Raw genomic sequence first — 6,867 nt, 5'->3', positions numbered from 1 at the left:
CCGCAGTCCTCCTGGGGGGAATTAGTCGATTGGTCAATGAATTAAAGAAAGGTGGGTCCCTCCCGGGTTGAACCTGAGCTGCGTGACAGCCGTGGGGTGGCTGTGGGGGGGCAAACGCCGTGAGGGAAGGTCCCCCGCACCGCCGCCTGCAGCGAGGGGCGCGCGCGGCTCCCTGGCAGAGGTCGAGGGGGCCCTGGGGAGAAGCCTGCGCGAAGGCCATCCTTTTGAAAAGTGATTTAAAGTCTTGCGAGGCAGCAAGTGTGGGGGTGCGGGCAGGAGTGGAAAAGAAGGTGCCGGAGGGCCTGGCCTGGCAGCCTCGGCCCCGCCAGCGCGGCGCTGGGCCCAGGGGGCGTCCAGGGGCACCTGTGGGGACGCGCCCTAGTGCACCCCCGCAGACCCCACGGTGGCGCCGGGCTCCCCTGCGCGGTGTCCTCACCGTCCTGCTGGGACTAGATGTGAAACAGAGAGAATCACAAATAAACGCTCCGGGTGGCGGAAGGCGCCCACCTGCCCGGGAGGGGCGGCCAGGGGACCAGGGGGCGCATTCCGGCCAGATATTAAAGACGGATGAGGAGAGAGTAGTTAAAACCCACATTATATAGTTCTGTCGGGTATAAAATTGCATTGCTGACCCATATATTCTAACTGGAAACGGACTCGAGTCACTTAAAATATTGCAACGTCGATAGGACTAATTAATTGGAAATAAGAAACGAAAGAATACAATTAAACGAGAAGAGAATCATTTTCTAATTTAATAGAGGGACATTTATAAAGATCACAAGCTAAAAGGCATCGAATGATTCTATCGACATTCTATTAAATCAGCCCCCGCGGCCCCTGGCAGCAGGCGGGGGAGCCGGGCGGGCGCGGCGGCTCGGCGGGGTTCGGTGCCCCCCGCCGCCCGAGCCCCAAACCCGGCTCCGCTTCCCACCCGACGCCGGCGCTGCCCCGCACACCTGACTCCCTTCTCCCGCCGCGGCCGGGCCCAGCCACTCGCTGCTGCCCCGGCCCGGAGCATCCCTCCCGCTGGCGAGTCCTGGGCTCGCCCAGATATTACAACACGATTACTAATTGGAAAATGAAATTGTCAATAAAGCATCCCCCCACTCGCGTACACAATATCCTTAAATATTAAGATATTTTATTAGACCCATTTCCTAACAATAATTTATTGCAATAAAACAGACACCACAGGTCCCCTTAAATTGTCTTTTCATAATGAATAAATTTAAGCGGGCTAATTAATATATAAACTAGCCCAATTTGTCAAGTTGATTTGTATTTTAGTTAATTGTGAAAGTAATTACCACACGGTCAAATTAACAGCTTTCTGGAAATGACCAAGCCTGAGGTTTTATTTCCTTCCTGGGTGAAGAAAATTCATTTTTCCAGGCTCTTGATGTGATGAATAAAAGTCATAAATCTGGGTGATTGGTGCAGGCAGAGACTAAATGGCTTCATATTTCATTTTAGGTTTAATAGAAATATTCATGCTCTGTTTTAATGAAATTAAATTGAGGGGGGATGGGGTCGGGAGGCGACAGTGGCCCAGGGCTTAAAGGGACAGCACACGTTTTCCGCCCCCCCTTCCCTGCCCGCCCAGGCCAGGGCACGGAGGTCACCTCCATCAGACCGGCGGGTCTGCTGCTCCCGCCTGCAGGGAAAGGCCAGGCTCACCTGGCCAGCTCACCTGGGGCACATGTGGGGGCTGAGACACAGATCCCCTACCCAGGTGGACCCCCAGGCAGCCCAGCTCCCTAGCCCACGTGCTTGTGGAGGTAACCAGGCAAGGTCAGGGTCAGCCTTGGTTGTAGGTGTAAACCCGGCCCACAAATAGTACCCTTGCCCTGTAGCACTTGGACCCCCCCCCACACACACACACACAGTCTGACATCCACACTCTTGTCCCTTCTGTCGTCTTGGGGGAATGCGTATGCGGGACATGCAGGCACTCTGAGGCCCCCCCAGGCCCCCCACTTACACTCTCTGCTTCCTCCCCCCTGCAACATCCTGCTGGGCTCAGGACTCGCTGCCTCGGGCCACCTCACCTGGCTTAGAAGGTGACAGGGCCCTCACGGGGACTGTCAGGGCCCAAGACATCCGACCCAAAGCACTGGGCTGCAGGGGCCTCCCTTCACAGAAAGAGGAAATCTTCAGACCCAGCAATTCTGCGGTATTCATTTGTGTTGGTGCTTGGAGGTTAGGAGGCCATGCTGTCCGCCGCCCTGGGGGGGGCGTGTGGGGTCAGTGGGGCGTCCCTAGGCCCCCCCTGACCGTCCTGGCCCAGCAGCCCCTTAATGGAGCTGGTCTGTGACTTGTTGATTTCCCCTGAGCAAATAAGGCTTTGATGCAGTTCCAGCAAGAGTGGTTAGCTGATGGGTTGACAAAAACTAATCAGCTTTATTGGGAAACAGGTTAAGGGCACGGGCGTGTCAATAATTCTCAGCCTGACCCCCTCATGCATTAACCGAGGCAGGCTGATTAGAGTAAGACCGGCTCGCATTCTGCACTGAAATTGCTTTCATAAACTCACCATTATTAGCAGTCGATGCGAGCAGCTAATTTAGAGAAGACATCCCAGGCACGTCACATCTATCATCCGGGTTTATGTATCATTATCTCATTTACAGAATGTCGCAGTGTAATATGTGTTTTTGGCAATAGGCTTGGCCCCGCGCCTGGATCGCGCGGCTCTTTTTAGCGGCACCGCGGGCCTCCTTCCCCACGGCCCGGCCTGGAACCCCGCGCGCTCGGGGCCGGGAGCCCGAGGACGCGTCCCGCGCGGGCAGGGAGGCCTGGGGGCCGCGCTGCCCGCCCCCCTCCACCACCACACCCACGTGCGCACACTCAAAACGCGCGTGTACAAGGTCCCGCACACACGCGGTCGCACGCGTCACTCGTGCGCACGCGGCCGGTGCGGCCCTGGAACGCTGCCCGGGGTAAGCTTGTGCTCCGGCCTCCGGCAGGTGCGAGCTCGCCGCTCTGCCCCGCCGCCCCCTCCCCGGAACTGGCCCGGAAGGCCCCTCTCAGCCGCCCCCCCCCCCCAGGCTCCGGGGGCGGCGGGCCTGACCTCCCCTGCCCTCCCGTGGGCGGGCCGCTCCCCTCCCCTGGCGGCGGCGGCTCCCCGACCCAGATGCGCCCGGGCGGCCCGGAGTGGGCCACCTGTTCCGCCGGGTAATTATTTTAATGTAAGGGCCCAGCGTCGTCACCGGGTTCGCGCCTCCCGCGGCGACAGACGGCGGAGGCCGGGGAGGCTCTCACAGCCTTTCAGTGGAATTTCCCAGATGGGCCGGGGGGGAGGCCGGGGCGGGTCACCAGGGGCCCTTTAACGAGTTCATTAGCCAAATTATCCTGCCGGCCCCGCGAGCCCGGGGGACTGGGGGAGGGGGCGGGGGCAGGGCAACGGGCTTTCTCCGCCCCCCGCCCTCGGTCGGTCTGGCGGAGCCCGCGGAGAGGGGCCTGGGCGCCCGAGAGGGGACAGCCTCACGGGTGTCAGGGAGGAGGGACCCCAGACCCAGGGCGGCCGCGGCCAGCGTCCCGCCTCTGCCACCCTGATGTTCCACGGGCAGGAGCCCAGTCGGTCAAAGGCCAAGTGGGAAAAGCTCATTAGAACCCCGCAGTGAGGAGATTATAACGTAATAAGCAGCGTGGCTGACCAGGTTATGGCGCAAGGCCCCCCGCGGGACTGGGAGTCAGAGCGGCCTTTTTGCTGTGGGGCTTGGAGCAAAGGGCCTTGGTTTCTCAGAGACTCGGTTTGCCCGTCTGTAAGACGGGGACACCAGTGCGTTTGCAGGTACCATCCCCGTCGGACGGGACGGTGTCAGAAGGCACACTGAGGCACGGTACATCCTGCCAGTGCTCGGGGCGACCCGGCAGGACAGCGGGCACTGAGGGCCAGGCCCCCGCAGAGGCCACTTCAAATCTGGCCTGGGGGGACGCTCACTGAGGGGCCGTTAGCTTCAGATTCCTCTTGGGCAAAACGTCCCGCGGGTTCACGGGTAGGGCAGGCGGTGGGTTCTTCCACCGGAGCCGTCGGGACGTGTGGACGGGGTGTGATGTGAGGCAGAGCTGCTTGAAGGAAGGCGCCCTGGAAACGATGTCCTGCGCAAGTCGCCACGTCCCACTTGCACACCGAACCCCCCTCCCCCGCAAGTCCACCCAAGCCTGAGATCCGCCCTCGGGTCTTACGTGTGCACCTGTGGGAAGACGCAGGTGCAGCGTGGGACAAGGAGAACTTGACCCCAACACCTGGGAACACCCCCTCCCCAGCTCTGGGAAATGAGAAGGAATTCATTCTCCTCTCTCTCTCTCTGTCTCAGTAGCTTCTGCTACCTCAGCACTCCTAAAGAGACCAATTAGTGACGACTTCCTGCCATTATCCACCGTGGCCGTGGACGCGACCGTGCTGCTATTCGGCCAGAATTGGAATCTGAACGCACCAAACAGTTCATGTACCAAGCAGTATCTGTTGTTATCTGCGCACCTCCCTGTACCCCCTCCCCCAGGTCAGCAGTGGCAGGCCAGGCTGGGACGGACACCGGCCCGTGTGGGTGTGATCTTCTCGGTGGCAGATTTGCTGGTGTGAACTCAACCACCCTCTCCTTCGGCGGGGTGGGGGAGGACCTCAGGCAGCACGGTCCCCGACCTGCAGCGGGGGGGTCTTTAGAAAGCGAGCCTTCGATGACTAGACACATTCTGTAAGGGAGCCAGGAAGGCTGGGCTCCTCCAAAGCAGGCGTGTGTTGTGTCCAACCCTAAAATAAGAAGGCCCCTGGGCCCAGACTCACTGCGAAGCGCGGGCCAGCCGGCAGCTTGTCTGGAGAGGGGTCGTGAAGGCGGCAGCGCTCTGGAAAAGCTGACTTCGCGGGGACGCGTGTTCTCTCCCTGGTTCCTGACACAGTGTGAGTGAACCTGCGACACAATGAAATTGAAATCCTCCAGCAAAAATACAGGCTACTTCCCTGGGGAAGACTGTTGTCCCCCAACCTGATTAAAGGGCCTGCGGGAGCTCCCCCTGCTCCCCCACTTCTTGGGGGGAATTGGTTTCTCTTTGTAACGCAGAGCCCCCAACTTGTGCAATAGAGAGGCTGGAGACGCCTCCAGTGTTCCGGTCGGAAGGAAGCCTGCAGGTGGATAAGGCCTGCCTCCGCCTGCCCCGCCCGGGGACCAGCGCTTAGCCCTGCCCCCCACCTCACCCCTACCCCCAGCACCCCGACAGCCAAGCCCGTGCCTTCTCTTTGGTGTCCATGGACGCTGGGAGACTGCCCAAGGCCTGAGCGTGAAGCAGATATTTTTGTATCTGGAGGAAATTTCCAAAAATAGAGGGCCCTTGGGTTGCTGAAGTTTCAGGCATTGAAATGCTGCGGCATCCTCCTGACCTCTTAGCGAAACCCCAGCAGTGAGCCCCGCCCCGTTTGGGCCGGGTGTTTGCATCTAGGGCTGGGCCCCGTGGACAGGGTCAGACCTGTAAGGGGCCACTTGAAATCCAGGTGTCGAGGGCGAGGCCGACCAGGAGGGGCCTCCAGAAAAGGCACCAAGCGCCCTGGCAGGCCCCACCTGTGGTTGGAGAGGCCGGTCGGCGGGGTCCCACCCGTTCCAGGCTCCTTTAAAGGCGGAGCGCCCCCGGGTCAGGAAGGCGGTCGGCAGATCAAAGGGCAGCGCTACAACGTGATACCTTTGGCCCTCGGGGCTCTGCTTGGGGGGGGGGGGAGGGGACACCTGTGTGGATCCGCCCCCCCAACCCAGCTCGCCTTCCGGTGACCCCAGCCACACACACCCCCACGCTCGGCCAACCCCGGTGCGCCCCCCACCCCCACCCCGGACCCCAGGCCTGGCGCACATCCCCGCGGAGGCTCTGCGCACAGGGACTACCGGGGAACTTCTGGCGGCACCCTGTGCTCCAGCGCCCAGTGCCTCCGAAGGCGAGGCGGTCTTCGGGTGGATTATTCTGGACTGGGCCCACTTCACAGGGAAGAAAGCAATATGTAAATGATAATGATGCCTGCCTCCCACCCTCTGAATATGCGGGTATACGGGTTTTATTCCCAACCTCGCATGTGTTTAATTCGGAAAGTGAACAGATGCGGATTAGGAACGCTTTTTCTTTTGCAATTGTTGATATAAACCACCAATTCTCCTTTCTAAGTAGTGGGAGGAGGGCGGCCCGCAGGCAGGATTCAACGTCTTAGAGGGAGGCTGTGTGGAGGAGGCAGGGACGTCGTGCGGGCAGGGCAGGGGCTGAGAACGGACACGGCAGAGGACGGTGCACCGGGTAGGCCTTGGCCGATCGGAAAATCGAGGGTCCCCCCAGGTGTCGAGGGCGGCCTGCCACCCCCCGGCCGCTGGAGAGGGGAGTCACCGGGACACTGGGTTTGGGAGTATGGCCAGACCTTTGATCTCTCGCTAGGGCCCTTCACCAGACGCAAGCCCTGCTCCTGTCTGCCCCAAACCGTCTTCAAAGCCAGCTGGGCTGGGTCCATACAGATGCTGGAGACAGGAAGAACCCCAGCGGGCTCAGCTTCACACCTCATAAACCACACAAAGCCCCCACACTTCCAAGACCTCTCCCCTCTCTCTGTCCCTCTTTCCATACAACTGCACAGGAAACCTCCAATATGTATTAACTTTTCAGCGTTCACAGAGTATATCATTTTAAAGCCCTTTAGCCCCAGAGAGACCTAACCCTGACTTTTCTAAACAAAGAAAGAGAATCTATAAAAATAACAGAGCACTGACATCCAGAGTCACACTGCAGTGGAGGGGTGGCCGGGACCAGGACCCAGAGCAGGCTGAGCGCCACTTGGATGCCTCCCGGGCACCCCCGTAGGGGTGTGGGCTCCAGGGTAAACACTGGTGAACTTTTCCT

The 6,867-nt window shown here is 60.0% G+C and overlaps 1 long non-coding RNA gene across 1 annotated transcript; it reads left to right on the top strand.

Annotated features, from left to right (window-relative positions):
- Positions 1-3,433: 3,433 nt before the first annotated feature.
- On the top strand, positions 3,434-6,659 carry LOC123384101. Its single transcript, XR_006594720.1, has 2 exons — positions 3,434-3,796; positions 4,323-6,659. It is a non-coding gene; the product is annotated as an uncharacterized LOC123384101 (long non-coding RNA).
- Positions 6,660-6,867: the final 208 nt, after the last annotated feature.

Source organism: Felis catus, chromosome A2, assembly GCF_018350175.1.
Source record: "Felis catus isolate Fca126 chromosome A2, F.catus_Fca126_mat1.0, whole genome shotgun sequence".
In the NCBI taxonomy this organism is placed as follows: Eukaryota; Metazoa; Chordata; class Mammalia; order Carnivora; family Felidae; genus Felis; species Felis catus.
Note: the sequence above shows the minus strand (reverse complement) of the source record. Positions and strands in the feature narration are given on the sequence as shown.